General features: G+C 33.4%; 1 non-coding gene across 1 annotated transcript; it reads right to left on the reverse strand.

Moving 5' to 3' along the window:
• Positions 1 to 3,327: 3,327 nt before the first annotated feature.
• On the reverse strand, positions 3,328 to 3,435 carry LOC138810304 (U6 spliceosomal RNA). The gene has a single exon (XR_011367101.1). It is a non-coding gene; the product is annotated as a U6 spliceosomal RNA (small nuclear RNA).
• Positions 3,436 to 14,962: the final 11,527 nt, after the last annotated feature.

Here is a 14,962-nt window from a genome sequence, read left to right on the forward strand (position 1 = left end):
ATAACATTGATTCTTTTTCTCAAATTGTCCCTTCTCTAAAAATCATCCAATTTGGTTTTTCTTATATCTGAATATGTTTTTTACAGTTACACTGTAAAGTGTAAGACTTTTAAACTATTTTATCATTGTAACAATCTGGCTTGTAGAGGTCTGTTCCACTTCCTAGAACTAAGGTGGCTACATATTTGCTATCACTTTGTGAGAATGGGGTCAGCACAAGTGATAAACTTTGTAAATGGTTTGGATAAGATCCACCACCTAAATCCTAACACATCCGAAATGTACCCCCGATGAGGTGGACCCAAAGAAAGTATGAGATAATAAAAATGGATTGCTTTAGCACACACACACACACACACACACACACACAAGATGCCTGTGTATGTACACAGGCAACTTGATCTTGTCTGTTCACACCAAAATAACTCTAGGTAATGTTACTGCATTGCTGTTTATTATCTTGATGTTCATCAAAGATTCGCCAGTAATCATTGTTCGTGTAAAAACATACCCATTGAAAAATTCCATTCTATAAGTAACTGCATTGGACTTTTACATAGAAAAGTCATAAAATCATAATAAACCTTACCATTTACTAACATCTATTTTGATTATTTCACTCACATAGTTGAGAATGATAATACAGTTTAAAAATAAATGAAATCTCCCTTAAGGAACATATTTTAAAATAATATAAATGAATGTTTGGTGTGTTTGCAAGGCAATTATTTCTAATTAATTCCAATTAGTTGACTTTAAAGCTTCTCTCTTATTACTTCAAAGGTTAAGTTGAAAATTGAATAAACAAAACTAGATAACTAGCTAGCTTACCTACTCATATTTGGATCATTTCTTTTGTACTTTCTGACTGAAAATAATTAACTTGCATGATTTTTCCCAGTTTATTAAGGAGCCTATAACACCCACAGGTGAATTATTATAAACAATTATGTTCATCTTAAGCATTCTTATTCATATATATTATCTAAGCCTTTGGAAAAAGTGAATTTATGCCATGTTACTTAGACTAATGCTAAAAATCCCACCAGAATCAAAGCATCATGTTGCTCAAAATTCACCTCCTTTTGTGACATAAATATGTTATAAATATCTTTATCTTTGCATAATGAGTCATAAACATATCATCTTTTCATACATCTATAACTAACAAGATGTGTGTGTGGCCAAATTTACCATACAGTACATAAAGCAAAGAAACTTTTAAGCCATCTAATTGCCACTCTATATCTAGAATTTTTTGGTCTACAACTGTATTAAACTCTTTTAATAGAGACATTTAAGTCATTTTAGGAGACTCCATGTGGAATAACTGTGGCACATGTTATTTATTCCTCTATCAAAAATTTTTAAAAAGCATGCTGATTTATAAAGGGTAAATGATAAATTGCTATATTTGTTTACTGCAAAGGATAATGATCTCTTCAGAGAGTACGATTTCCTTCTGGTACTATTTCTTTTCTCTTTAGTATCATCATGCCATTTTCACTATAGTGATTACTTATACATTATTTATTCAGATGACTTTTTGTATACAATTATGTTTTATATATCCCCTCTTTGTTTTTTAGAGTTTGTGATATTGGTCTATATTGACTCCTGGAATTAAACACAATTTCTAATAAAAAGGTGATAACCTCCAAACTGCATCCACATTCTTCTTGAGATTGAAGTCACTTGCCACAAAGAATGAAAGAACACAAAACTTTTAGAATTTTTTCCATTTCTTTGTATTTCCTTAGACCTGAATTTATCCTGAATTTTTAATTTGTCTTCATCATTAAATTATTTTATATTTGCAGATGGGAAGACTGTATCCTAAGAAGATACTCTCTTTTAACCATATTCACAAAATTCTAGCTACTCTGAACATTAAGAAACAGGAAGTATATTTCAGCCATATTTTGAGATTTCTAGAAAATTTCTTAGCCTTTGGAACCACTCAGCAAAAAAAACCCATATTGAACTGAGTTTAAAATTATAATTAGCAGAGTAAAGCTAATTCTAATTGTTGTGATAAATACAGTATCTGTTTAAAAATATATTATAAAAGTGCAATTCTCTGCCTACAGTTAATGGTCTTATGTGAACTTACCACATTTACCATAATAGCTAGTCTAGAAATCCCAAAAGACATCTCTATACTGATTTATTGTCTATGCTGTGAAAATATTCAAAGTAATTTATTCCTTTGGGGATGTTTTGGGAAGTTTTGTGTAATTTACTCTTAAGGTAATACATTTAGAGTGACTTTGTTCTCCCTTTGTATTTGTGGTTTCCAACCTTTATATACTCAATGATGTCAGAAATAGCTATTAGACTTTTATTTCTTTCCTTTATTATTCTCTCTTTCAGAGCATATTCAGAGAAGAAAATAGGAATAATATTTTCTCTTGCCTAATAAATCCTTCTCACCCAATAAAATAAATAAGGACAACTGCCTTTATGTATTGTGTAAATCAACCTTTGACAATTCTGTCTTCATCTTAGATATTAAGGAAAAAGAAAAATCTGGACACAGTTTTAAGGAGTGGAACTCATCATACACAAGGATATGACTGAAAATAAGAAGCAATCATGACAAATTACTTTTTTGCATGTTACCATTGAATCCTTCTTTCTTTCTATGAGAAAGACAGAATTTATTAGCACCCACGTAATTTACTCTGCAGATGACATAACAAGCAAGCTATTTTATTTTCAGAGGCTTAGCCTGGTGAATATAATCAACAAAAAAATCATAGAAAAACTCTAAGAATAAGATTTTTTCAAAGATGTTTAAAATTGAAGATACTGACACAAAAAATTACTTCAAATTAGTTGTTTTCTCCAAATTAAATATACAAGAGTGTATCCTGATGATTGATGATTTCTGTCAGCTTTTCCACTCTTAGGATATATATATATATATATATATATATATATATATATACATACATACATACATACATACATACATACATACATACATACATACATACATATACATATAAAAGATTCTGTAAGAGGGGTTACAGTTACATGAGTAAGTACTGAGCATTGTTACCCCTCCATTGTTTTCCCCATCATCCTTTCTCACCCCACCTCCCCAACTCCTCCATCCCCCCCCCAAAGTTGTAAAGTTTGTTTTCAACAGTGTCTTGTACATCTCATTGTTACAATAGGTCAACCTGTATCCTTATTTTGTTATTTCCCTTCCCCTCTCCAAATTAGAAAAATGTATATATAAGATGTAGGGCACCAGAATCAAATAAAGTGAAAGCAGGGGTTATACCATGGGGGAAGAACATACAAAATAAACAAAAAATCACATAGTACATATGTTTCATGAATTTGCATGTCATCCTTGCGCAGGGGCCATGCTAATCTTCTCTGTATCATTCCAATTTTAGTAATATGTGCTGCCAAAGCGAGCACTTAGGATGGTTTAAAGTGTCAAATGTTTTCTTAGAAATGATGGGTACAATATTAAAAGACTAAAATCTTATTACATGAATTCTCAATTATACCAGAGACTTCCTATGGCCTCATTGAGTAAACATCTAAAATGTATTACTAAGCTTGGCAATTACTTTTTATCAAATGTATTTGTTTCCTCATTGTCTCTAACCATTAACTATAAATTCTTTGGGATGTTGAAAGTTTGATTATATTAACAAGTGAAAAAGCAGACAAACAATGTGTCATTTCTGAAAAGAAAATCATTTTTCCTTTGGTATTTCTTACTTCCTAGTAAATTCAATCAGATGAAAATATTTAAGCATTATACAAACAATTAAATAAACAAAGATTGCTAGATAATAAGGCCATAAGTTGTTAGTGGAACAATTTTAAAGGTTATTAGAAAACACAAATGTTAAAATTGGTAGAAGCAAAGGAAGTTTTTTTGTTAAACTTATATAAATTGATATTTTGTGAGTGTGGAAGCAGATAATGATGGAATGATTGAAGTAGAATTTAACATTTATTCCTATCCATCCAAGACTATAACTTTCTATGACTTTGCTACACCTTATCTATATAAACTGTCTGCAATGACTAAAACAGAATCAATGCAGTTTAATAGAATTATATTTGTCTTAGTATTTGTTATTTATTAATATGCAATATTCTCTTACACATTCAATACTTATTAAACATGGTGTATGATGCACTGTATTGGGACATGAAAATAAAGAATAGACAAAGTACCAGAATTCCCCTCTGGTGTCTCATGGAATCCGTAGAAAAAGTGATGCCTTAGCGATAGTAAAAACAATAATAGCTGGGCGCCAGTGGCTCATGCCTGTAATCCTAGCTACTCAAGAGGCTGAGATCTGAGGATCACGGTTCAAAGCCAGCCTGGGCAGAAAAATCTGTGAGACTCTTATCTCCAATTAATCACTAGAAAACCCGGAAGCGGGGCTGTGGCTCAAGTGGAAGAGCTCTTTCCTTGAGCTGAAGAGCCCAGAGATAGCGCCCAAACCCAGAGTTCAAGCCCCCGACTGACAAAATAATAATAATAATAATAATAATAATAATAATAATAATAATAATAATAATAATAGAAGTATGTGTGAAAATCAGTGATGGTACAGAATAGAAGTTGGTTTGCTCCATATACTAAGATCAAGAAACTTGACTGAGAGAGAGTGAGGGAAGGGGTGACACTGTACAAAAAGAAATGTACTCTTTACTTGATTTACATAATAGTAACCCCTCTGTACATTACCTTTATAATAATAATTTAAAAACTAAAATAAAAAGGAAGATCTGAGTTGGGGTTTGAAGCATAATTAAAAGGAACTGGCATCTAAATATGACAGAAAAAATTGCAAGAAGTCTTAGGATGTGTTAATATACAAAAATGTAGAAATAAATTGAACTATTCAGTGGGACTGAAAAATTAATTCAGAAGATAAGAGTGATGATGGAAGACGTGAAGCATCACCATTTCTGGCAACAAGCTGGAAACTGCCCAAAAGTTTATCAACCAGTGAATAGATAAACAGAACGCAATATACTATAAAACGCAACAAAAAGGATAAACTGCTTATAACACAGAAATGGATAAATATGAAATAATTATGTTAAAAAAGAAGAAAAACAAATATCTAGGTTACATAACCTTATATACATGAAATATAAACATTCTATGTATTTCTAGATATTACAAACTTATTTATTCTTACAAAAAGTGAGATTTGATATTCCTTAGGGAAACAGAGTAGTACATGAACGAATAGACAAATTAAAAAGGATCACAAGAGCTGGGTGCCAGTGGTTCAAAGTTGTAATCCTAGCTACTCAGGAGACTGTGATCTAAAGATCCAAGTTCAAAGCTGGCCCAGGCAAGAAAGTCCCTGTGAAACTCTTATCTCCAATTAAACACTTAAAAACTGAGAGGGGCTCTGTGGCTCCAGTGGTAGAATGCTAGCCTTGAGTGCCAAGAGGCTCAGGGACAGCATCAGGCCTTGAGTTCAAGCCCTGCAACCAACAACAACAAAAAAGGACCACAAGAAAAGAAAACCTTAGGATAATCTTGATTGTGATGAGAATTTTATACATGTGGGCACACACACATGAACAACATAAATAGGCACAGTTTCTTGAATGAATTTGCAAAATATTACTTGTAAAAATAGACAACAAAATATAGTAACCTTTAGGATGTACAGATAAAAAAGAAATCTCAGGGGATGTAGCCAAAAGGGAACCCTACTACAGTGTTGGTGGGAGTGTAAACTTGTTCAAGCATTCTAGAAAGCAGTATGGCGATGCCCCCAAAGAGTACACATAGACCTCCCTTATGACCCAGCAATCCCACTTCTGGCTATTTACCCAAATGACCACAAAAAAAGCCACACTAAAGCCACCAGCACAACTACATTTATCGCAGCATTATTTACCATAGCTAAGATATAGAACCAACCCAGATGCCCCTCAGTATAATATACAATACCCTGGGTATTGTATATACGTTTATCTGAACTAGGGAAGGGAAGGGGAACAACAAAATGGTGAGACAAAGGACAAAGGGGGAACCTATGCAACAGCGATACTCACAGGACAATATGTTGGAAATGATCTGTACAATTCAGGGGAAGGGATTGTAGGGGAAGGAAAGTGGTAGAAAAATGAAGGAGGGGGTAACAAGTTAGGCAAGAGATGTGCTCACTACATTACTTATGCAACTGTAACTCTATGTACATCACCTTGACAATAAAATATTTAAAAAAGAAAGAAATCTCAAGATAGTCTAGGTATTGGGATCTTCAGAATAAAAATAATAATTATTATTTTCAAATGCATTTGGAAAATTTTTTTATTCTGTGTCATAAAAAGTCAACTAATATCTAAAACTGAATTTTCACAGAATATCTTCTCAGAAAAATTACCCTAGAAACCAGCAAGATCTTTAGAAAATCCTGAAGTATTTGGAAATTGAATATGCTTCTAAGTAACTTGTGGAGCAAAGACATAGAGAAATTAGAAAATATTTACAACTGAATAAAATTAAAAGTGACCAATCAAAATTTGTAGTAGACAATTAGTGCAGGCTTTAATGACCAATTTGTAGGGTTCCTTTTGTGGCGGAGGGACGGGGGGAGTAGTACTAGGCTTTTAACTAAATGTCTTGTACTTATTAAGCAAAAACTCTAACCCTTTTATCTTAGGTTGCCTTCCAGATAGGGCCTCACACCCTTGCCCAAGCTAACCTTGTACAGTGATTATCTAATCTTTGCCTCCTGCATTGCTAGGATTGCAGATGTTAGCCTCTATGCTCAGCCCAAATTTACCACTTTAAATGCTTGTTAGATCAAGACAGAAAGGTTTAAGATCAATTATTGAAATTTTGCACTAAGAAGACAGAAAAAAATGAGCAAAGTAAGCCAAGTGAGGAAGAAAATAATAAACATAAGGACAGAATCAATTAAGTAGAAAAGATAGAAGCAATTAATAAAATTATCTATGCCAAGAAATAATACTTTGTGAACATTCATAAATATTGATATATCCATAGTAGGACTGATCATGAAATAAAGAGAACTAGAAAAAATAACCAATGTTGGGAGTGTAGAGAGACCTACATCCTATAGACAATACAAGGGTAGTTGAAAATAGTTAATATGATTTCAGATCATGAATTTATCATTTATATAAAGAGAAATTTTATGAAATTCTACTTACACTTGAGAAGAAATAATCAGAATTTTTCAACAAAGTATAGGAAATCTTCTTCTCATAAAGGAGCACATAAAAATTTTCTGTGAAACAGAAAACCAAAAGGAAGGAAGAAAGGAAGAAAGGGAGGAAGGGAGGAAGGGAGAGAGGGAGTGAGGGAGGAAGGAAGGAAAAAAGGAAGGAAAGAGGAAGAAAGAAGGAAGGAAGGAATAAAGGAAGGAAGGAAGGAAGGAAGGAATGAAGGAAGGAAGGAAGGAAGGAAGGAAGGAAAGAAGAAAGACAAAAGGAAAGGACAAGCAAGCAATTGTTAAAAATCTTTACCCATCATGGCAAACTATTAGGGAAATAAGTAGTCCAACTAATGCTTAGAAGGAACTTGTACATCTTATATGTGACAATGAATTTATATTCGGGACATATGACAAACTCTTGTAACTCTCTAACAATATAATGTAAATGTGATTAGAAACAAACAAAAGACTTGGACAAACACTCACAAAGGAAAATATTGAAACAGAAACACATGGAAAGTTATTTAATGACACAGATCATCAGGGAAATTTGCCAGCTAAAGCCCCAGTGAAATATCAATCTGATCAAAAAGACTGACAATTGTTAAGTATTGACAGACTGATAAAAACCACTTGGAAGATTGATTCAGTTTTCAAAATGTTTGACATTCATTAATGACTCCAAAATTCTACTCTTAAAAGTTTGCTCGAGAGAAATAAAAACAAATAAGTAGTTTTTGAACAGGTCAAGTAAACCAGAGGGAAAAAGCAGGTAACTGATGTCTCTGTGGAAGAATTAATTGTGTGTATTATATAAATATTTGTCTTGGTCTTGGTGATTATGTGAATTTCAGGGTTGATTCATCAAAATTTATTATATTATACTTTATAGAGCTGTCCACTTTATTGCATGTAATTGTTTACCTCAAAAAAACCAAAAACAAAACAAAAGAAATGAGAAAATTTAAAGTCTTACACCATGAAGACAACAAATATAAATCAACAGATGGAATGGAAAAATCTTATGAATTTTGTAGCTTGGAATAAAATATTCAGTAACTGTACGATCTATAGATTCAGAGTACTTCTCAATTTGATAAAAGTACAAATGTCATATGATCAACCTAATTATTTCAAAACATGTTTCCAGACATCTCTATAAAAGACACTGAATCCATGGATATAAAGAGTTTGAAAAACTTTTATGAAATATGTCATTTATTATGACAGTTTTTGCAATTTTTTATTGTCAAAGAGGGGTTACGGTTATATAAGTAAGGTAATAAATACATTTGTTGTCAAACTTGTTACCCTTCCCTCATTTTTCTTCTACTTTTCCTCTCCCAAACTCCTCACCCCCCAAGTTGTACAGATCATTCCCAACATATTGTCTTGTGTATATTGCTGTAGCATTGGTTCTTTGTCTTACCATTCTGTCATTCTCCTTCCCTTCCCTATTTCAAATAAACATATATGCAATACCAGGACACCAAAATCAAATACAGTGACAACAGGGGATAAACCATACAGGAAAAATACAAAAAAGTAACAACCCCCCCCACATAGTACATTAAAAACAACAACAACAAAGAAAACCTCTTGTGTCCATGTCTTGGAGTTCATGTCATTTAGCATCATCTTATATGGTAATATGCACATAGCTATTGAGCTATTCTGCTCATCTGCTAAGATTATCCTACACATATACCTATTATGACCTTAAATAAAGAAATAAATAATCTGAAGCTTTATAGAAGGAATAGGGAAGTAGTGCCATCAGCAAATTTTATGACAGTCAATCTTATATATTTATCTTTATAATAGTCTTTGGGGGCCATTGCCATACAAAAACTGGAATAATGTTACGTTTTTCTATCAACCAGTCACTGTCTTTATCTTCTCCATGCCAATATGACAGACCTTGCTCTCGAGATAGAGCTTCAATGCACAAGGTATCCATAAAACATCCCTGTGACCCCATGATTCTTCATCAGTTCATGCCTTTCACATCCATGGTCCATAGATGTGGAAGCTGCTAGCTGGAATTGATATTCCAAATCTCTCTCTTTAATTGTAGTCAGCATAATCAACTCACACATATCAGAGAAAGTTCTGACTAAGAGTAAACCTCATCCTGAAAGCCAGTCTTACTTGGATTAAAGCATACTTTGCTGTTCTTAATTTGGTTATCTGAAAAAATTGATGTGTGTGCTGCCTATGGTGGTCTCCCACCCAATTAGCAGATCAAGCACTAAAGGCTTCCCCTATCCCCTCACCAGGATTGCTTGATGAATACAATTGATAGTCATTCCCACTCACCTGTCTCTAGTTTTTCTTCTTCCTAGTTCTAAGCCAGCAGACTTCAAAGAAGATCCTGGTGCATTTGCTTCCAAAGTACCACACTCAACAGGGGAGCATTCACCTATTCTTATAAACGTGCTGAAATTTGAAAAGGTTTGTCGTAAGGCTTCTTAAAAGAAAGTCCTCACTCTGTCTCCCAATGCCCATCGTCATGCCGGCACTGGCCTTCTCCCATGGAGGTGGATACTTCTGTCACTCCCTTCCAGTCCTGTTCATCTCAGGTTATATTATACAACAGAAAAAGAAAAAATGAAAAAAATGCTGCCAGCTCCATAGCATTTGAAAACCACAGCTTTCCATCCTGAGCAAACTGCTCTGAGTTGATTAGGCTACTTCACCATTAGTATTTGTAACTAATCTATAAAATGTGTAGTATGGAGAAAATATGTACTAGTCTCCACATTGAGCAATCTAATCACTCTCTTTAATTATACTTAGTATAATCAAAGGAAAAGTTTCTTTGTTTCTTTTAACATTAGGAAAAAATGGGAAGTAATTCCAAAGGAACAAAGTTGATTCCATTTCTCTTAACAAATATAGCTTTGAAATTTCTATAGAAAATCAAAGTATCTATTTGTAATCACCCACTATTCACAGTCTAAGGAAAAACTTTAATAAAAAGAAAAGGCAACAAATAACTATTATTACATGCTAATTTGTATTTCTTAACTCCTTTACTTTTTTAGATTTTCATTTTGAGAGTAATAGGCCTAAAATTCTGCAGAATTGAAACTGATATTCTCTCTCAGTTCTGTGATTTAAGGGCATGAACTCGGCATTTCCTTTTCCTGACTTTCCTATAAGAAAAAAAATTGTTTGTAGCACTTGATTTATAAGTTTCACAGTGAACAAAGGGTGCCTGTACAAACCTTAGTGTCTTGGTAGTGATTAGTCTCTGGGTAAGACTGCAAATGGAGTAGATAGAGAAGGCCATACTAGTTAGTTCTTACTCAAAGACAAATTTGGTAAATTAGCAAGAAGCAGAGTACTCTGACACAATTGAATTCCATGCTTCTTATCTCTAAGGACTATCTGGCAGTTTATAAAATCAGGTAGTTCCCACATATACACAATGTAATTTCTGTTTTTATTTTTCTTTTTTCTTTACAAACCAATGCACATAATCGGAGAAGAGGGGACAATATCACAAGCAACCAGGAAGGCCTGAAATGTGGTTTCTTTCTAGTCATTCATTCATCAATGAATAGTTACAGATTGCCAACAAGTTACTAGGGAATGTGCGAAGACTTTAAAATCCACACATTAAAAACAGAAATTCCAAGTAGGTTTTCATTAAGCACATCTAAAATAACTAGTTAGCAGCAATCATGAACATGGGAGCTGAGGCTTGACGCTTACTTTGTTCTCAGGACAAGCAAAACACTAGGTGCATTCATGTGCTTGTCCACACACAGGCCACTCTGACCTTGGTTAAGCTGAAAGATGCTTTATCCCAAGTGGAGCATTCCAGTCTGGACCTGGCCAAGGACACCGCCCTTGGTCCCCAAGAGACCATAGCCTATTTTTTATTTTCCATTTCCTTGTTAAGACTCATACAAACCAGACCCTAAATCCCATCCCTAGCACAACCTCCATACTTGAGGGAAGGTCTATGCCCCTCCCTAGCAATAGACAAGCCTAGCCTGTTGAAGAGTGAGTCTGGTCTCTTCCTTTTCAGTCCTCCTCCATTTTCCTACCAGGTACCATGTCAAGGGCCATCATCACAAGTGAAAGATAAGTGAATAATAAAGGAGACTAACAGTCCAGAAAAGATGACAGATCTTTCTCTCTCTACTCATTTTCCCTAAGAAGAAAAATAATTCATTCCTAGGAGTAGCATAAGAGGCAAATAAAGGAAAATTCTGGAAGGTAGAATAACAAAGGAAACTGAAATAGTATTGCACCCAATAAGAAAGTTATAGTATTTAACTTGTCATAAAATAACTAATTCAAATATTTTAGCTTTCTTATTTAACATCAATTACCCACTTGGATGGTATCATTTGTAAAATGGTCTTCTGACAGAGACAACAAAACTTTAAAATAAAGAAAACTGGCTTGTGAAACTGTAACCTCTCTAACAACACCTTTGTAATAACAGTAAAAATAATGACCTTTAAATTAAAATACTTCGGTAAATATTTGTATGCACAAAAAGATTGTTTTTGAGTTTTATATCATATCATATATAGATAACTATACATGTTTCATCTCTTTCTTTCAATTTAAACAAGAGAACTAATCTTTGAGGAAAGCAAGTGGGAATTTAAGATTGCCAACCCCAGAAAGGAGTGAGATGTATGAATTTTCAGTAAACATCCTTAGAAAGTTGGATCTAAAGTGATTGTACAGCTTTTTATTTCCACATAGCTTAACAAATACCACATGGTATCCTAGGAAGTCGCCAGCTGGCTGCACACATCCTGGCTCCAAGAAAACAGTCAGGATATGGACTCAGTGTAAGTCTACATTGCTTTGAAGGGCCAGTTGTTCTGGACTAGTAGCTGAGTGAATCAACTCCATCACAGCACAGAGAAGTGACATTTACTAGGATGAAGATGATTGCTGAATACTATATTCCACTGCACAAAAGGACAAATAGAGACCATGGGCTGAGAGGAGGGCTTTCCCTAACTCCACTCAAGTCAAATGTCAGAAGTCTCCCAGCTACCAGTCATCTTAAGCCATTCAGATGAAGAGCATGTGCATTCATTGATTGGTGTGAGTACCATTAATATGACACTGGACCTTACATCAATGATAATGGTAAGACCTAGGAAGAAAATCAAATTAAATTAAAGAAATTAAAGAAAGTAGAAATAAGATCCTATAGGCACCCTTCATAATATTGATGAATATCATATATTATGATAGCAATTATTTTGTAAATAAAAGTGTAGGCATCATGAAAATCAATGGGATCATATTTTATTTTCAAGTTAAAAAGCACTACTGTGAAGAATGAATCTCAATAGCTAAGAAATTATTTGTAGAAGAAATAAAAATTCTGCTATTATTGCAAAAAATGTCATATATCCTAGGAAAAGAGAGTCAAGAAAAAGCCATTTGTGTGATTTCCAATTTTTAAGAGGGACAAACACTTGCTCTTTAGTTGTTAAAAGCTTTTATAATACATCGTGGAACTGCTGATTTAACAGTTTTGAAATATCTTAGTTTTTAAGATAATTATCTTAGAAGCTAATTATCTCCTTGGAGCAAAATAGTTTTTAAACTAGAGGTTACTTAACATTATTCCTTTGACAAGTAACATTACACATAAAAACTGGGCTTAGAAAATGATTTTATAGGCAGTAGTAGTGTTCAAAATGGTAGCTGGTTTTGTTGTTCCCTTAAAATTATAGATCTTATTTGAAACACATTTGTTTTGGGCTTGCAACAGTTAAACTGATCCTATATCAAAATTCATCTACCTCTCATTAACTCAAGAAACGACAAAGAGCTGAAGACACTTTCTTAAAATTAAATATTACTGGTGAACAATTTCTCAATGCCAAAAAGGGATAAAGTTGTTCTAAAGGATTGACTTTAAAACACAATTCAGAGTATCAAGTTGTCCTGAGAATTGTAGTGCTGTCATTAAGATTGAAAATTCCCAGGAAAAGATGGCTGAGAGCTGAGCACAGACCTCATCAGTTTCAGATATCAAAAGAACCAGCTAGGCCAATGATATAAGTTTAATACAGGATTAACATCCATTTAAGTCTCAGAAGGGAGCAGCTGGCCTCTACTACAGTACTGGAGTCTAGGGCCATATCAATTTATATCTTTGCTAAAGACTCTATTAGCATCACATAATAGGGAAGATAAAGTCCCAAATGCATGCATGTGTGGGCGAAGGAGTTTAGGCTCTCAGGGCTGCATCAACATATAATTGTTATTCTGTATGCATTAAACGATATGAATATAAAACTCAGATTAAGTTAAGCAGGAAGAAAAAAATTGATTCAAGCATATCTTTAAAACTTGAAATATTATTTTTATACATTGTTTAGGACTTCCAATTTCTCTAGGATAATTGTAGATACATATACAACTAATAATCTCTCCAAATACTAGCCAAAGACTATAGAGGTTCATAAGAAGATGTAATGAAATCACCCACAACTTACATCTAGAACAAACTAAGAAAAAGAGAAGTATAAAGTTCAATCTACATTTAAGTGAGGAAATATGAAGATTATGTTCAAAAGAGGAGATTGCAATTGTGCCCTGGAGTTGGGGAAACATAAAAAATGCTATCCCGGAGTGGGGGATGGGGTGGGGGACTTTAGCTGACTAGGCCTAGTGGATCAAAGCAATGCCTATTGAAGAGCTGTGAAAAGGGGACAAATTGAAATTGTAAGACCACGGAGGGCAAGCAGGCCAGACATTACTTAAAATGACCAAGGAGACAAAAAAAGAGATTCCTGAAGGACTTACTAGTGAATGTAGAGATGGAAATAAGTAATGAACAGCAAGAATCTCACAAAAGTAGAAAGAATCATGGGTAGTAAAAAAATACAGGAGTGGAAGATACACCAATTTATAAAAATGACATCATTTTTATTGCATTGTTCTTTTGTAGACTGGCAGAGATGAATACTCTAGAACTGAGAGACTTGTAAAGCCAAGCCCCCTTTGAGTTTTGGTTGCTGCTGATCCAGGAAAACCCAAGACACTTCAGGAGAAAAAGGAAGTCATTCTATGTCACCTATAAAGCTTTTGTAAGAAAAAGAGAATTTGACTCATTTCTTCATATAATGAAAAATTTCTATTCAATGCAATAGACAAAACTTACAATGCAGTCCTGAAATATTAAGTCCCTACCAGTCAAACGGTAAGGGAGGACATGTGTATAGTACGATATATAATCATAGGTTCTAAATAATTAGTATAAACTGTACTTGTTAACATAGTTTAATACATATATGTCCCAACAAGAACAATATTATTTTTCTCAATAATACTTTCAAGTTAATATTCCATTATGTCACTAAGAAAATCTCAATGACTCCTGTAATATAGAATTAATGTCAAAACTATTTGATAATCCAATAAAAATGAAAGTAACAAATAGTATAAACATAATTATAAAAAAAGTTTCCATTCATCATGAATATACCTGAAAATGTCACTTGCAAATATACATCAATAACTTTAAGTAAAATATGACCAATTAAATCATCATTATTTATAAAAATCATATTCAAATAAGTTGTTTGAATACAAGGATGTTTTAGCATTGAAGAGTTTTTGCATATTTTCTCACAGATTTAGTGAATTTACACAGAGAAGAAAAGAAAAAGGAATACAACTAACTAACAAGAAAATAATCCCACATGGGCTAGTATCAAAAAGTGCTTCAAAACAAATATAAGCAAAGAAGTGAAAGATCTGTACATTTAAAA

Source organism: Dipodomys merriami, unplaced genomic scaffold (assembly GCF_024711535.1).
Source record: "Dipodomys merriami isolate MVZ:Mamm:240054 unplaced genomic scaffold, mDipMer1.0.p SCAF_5, whole genome shotgun sequence".
In the NCBI taxonomy this organism is placed as follows: domain Eukaryota; kingdom Metazoa; phylum Chordata; class Mammalia; order Rodentia; family Heteromyidae; genus Dipodomys; species Dipodomys merriami.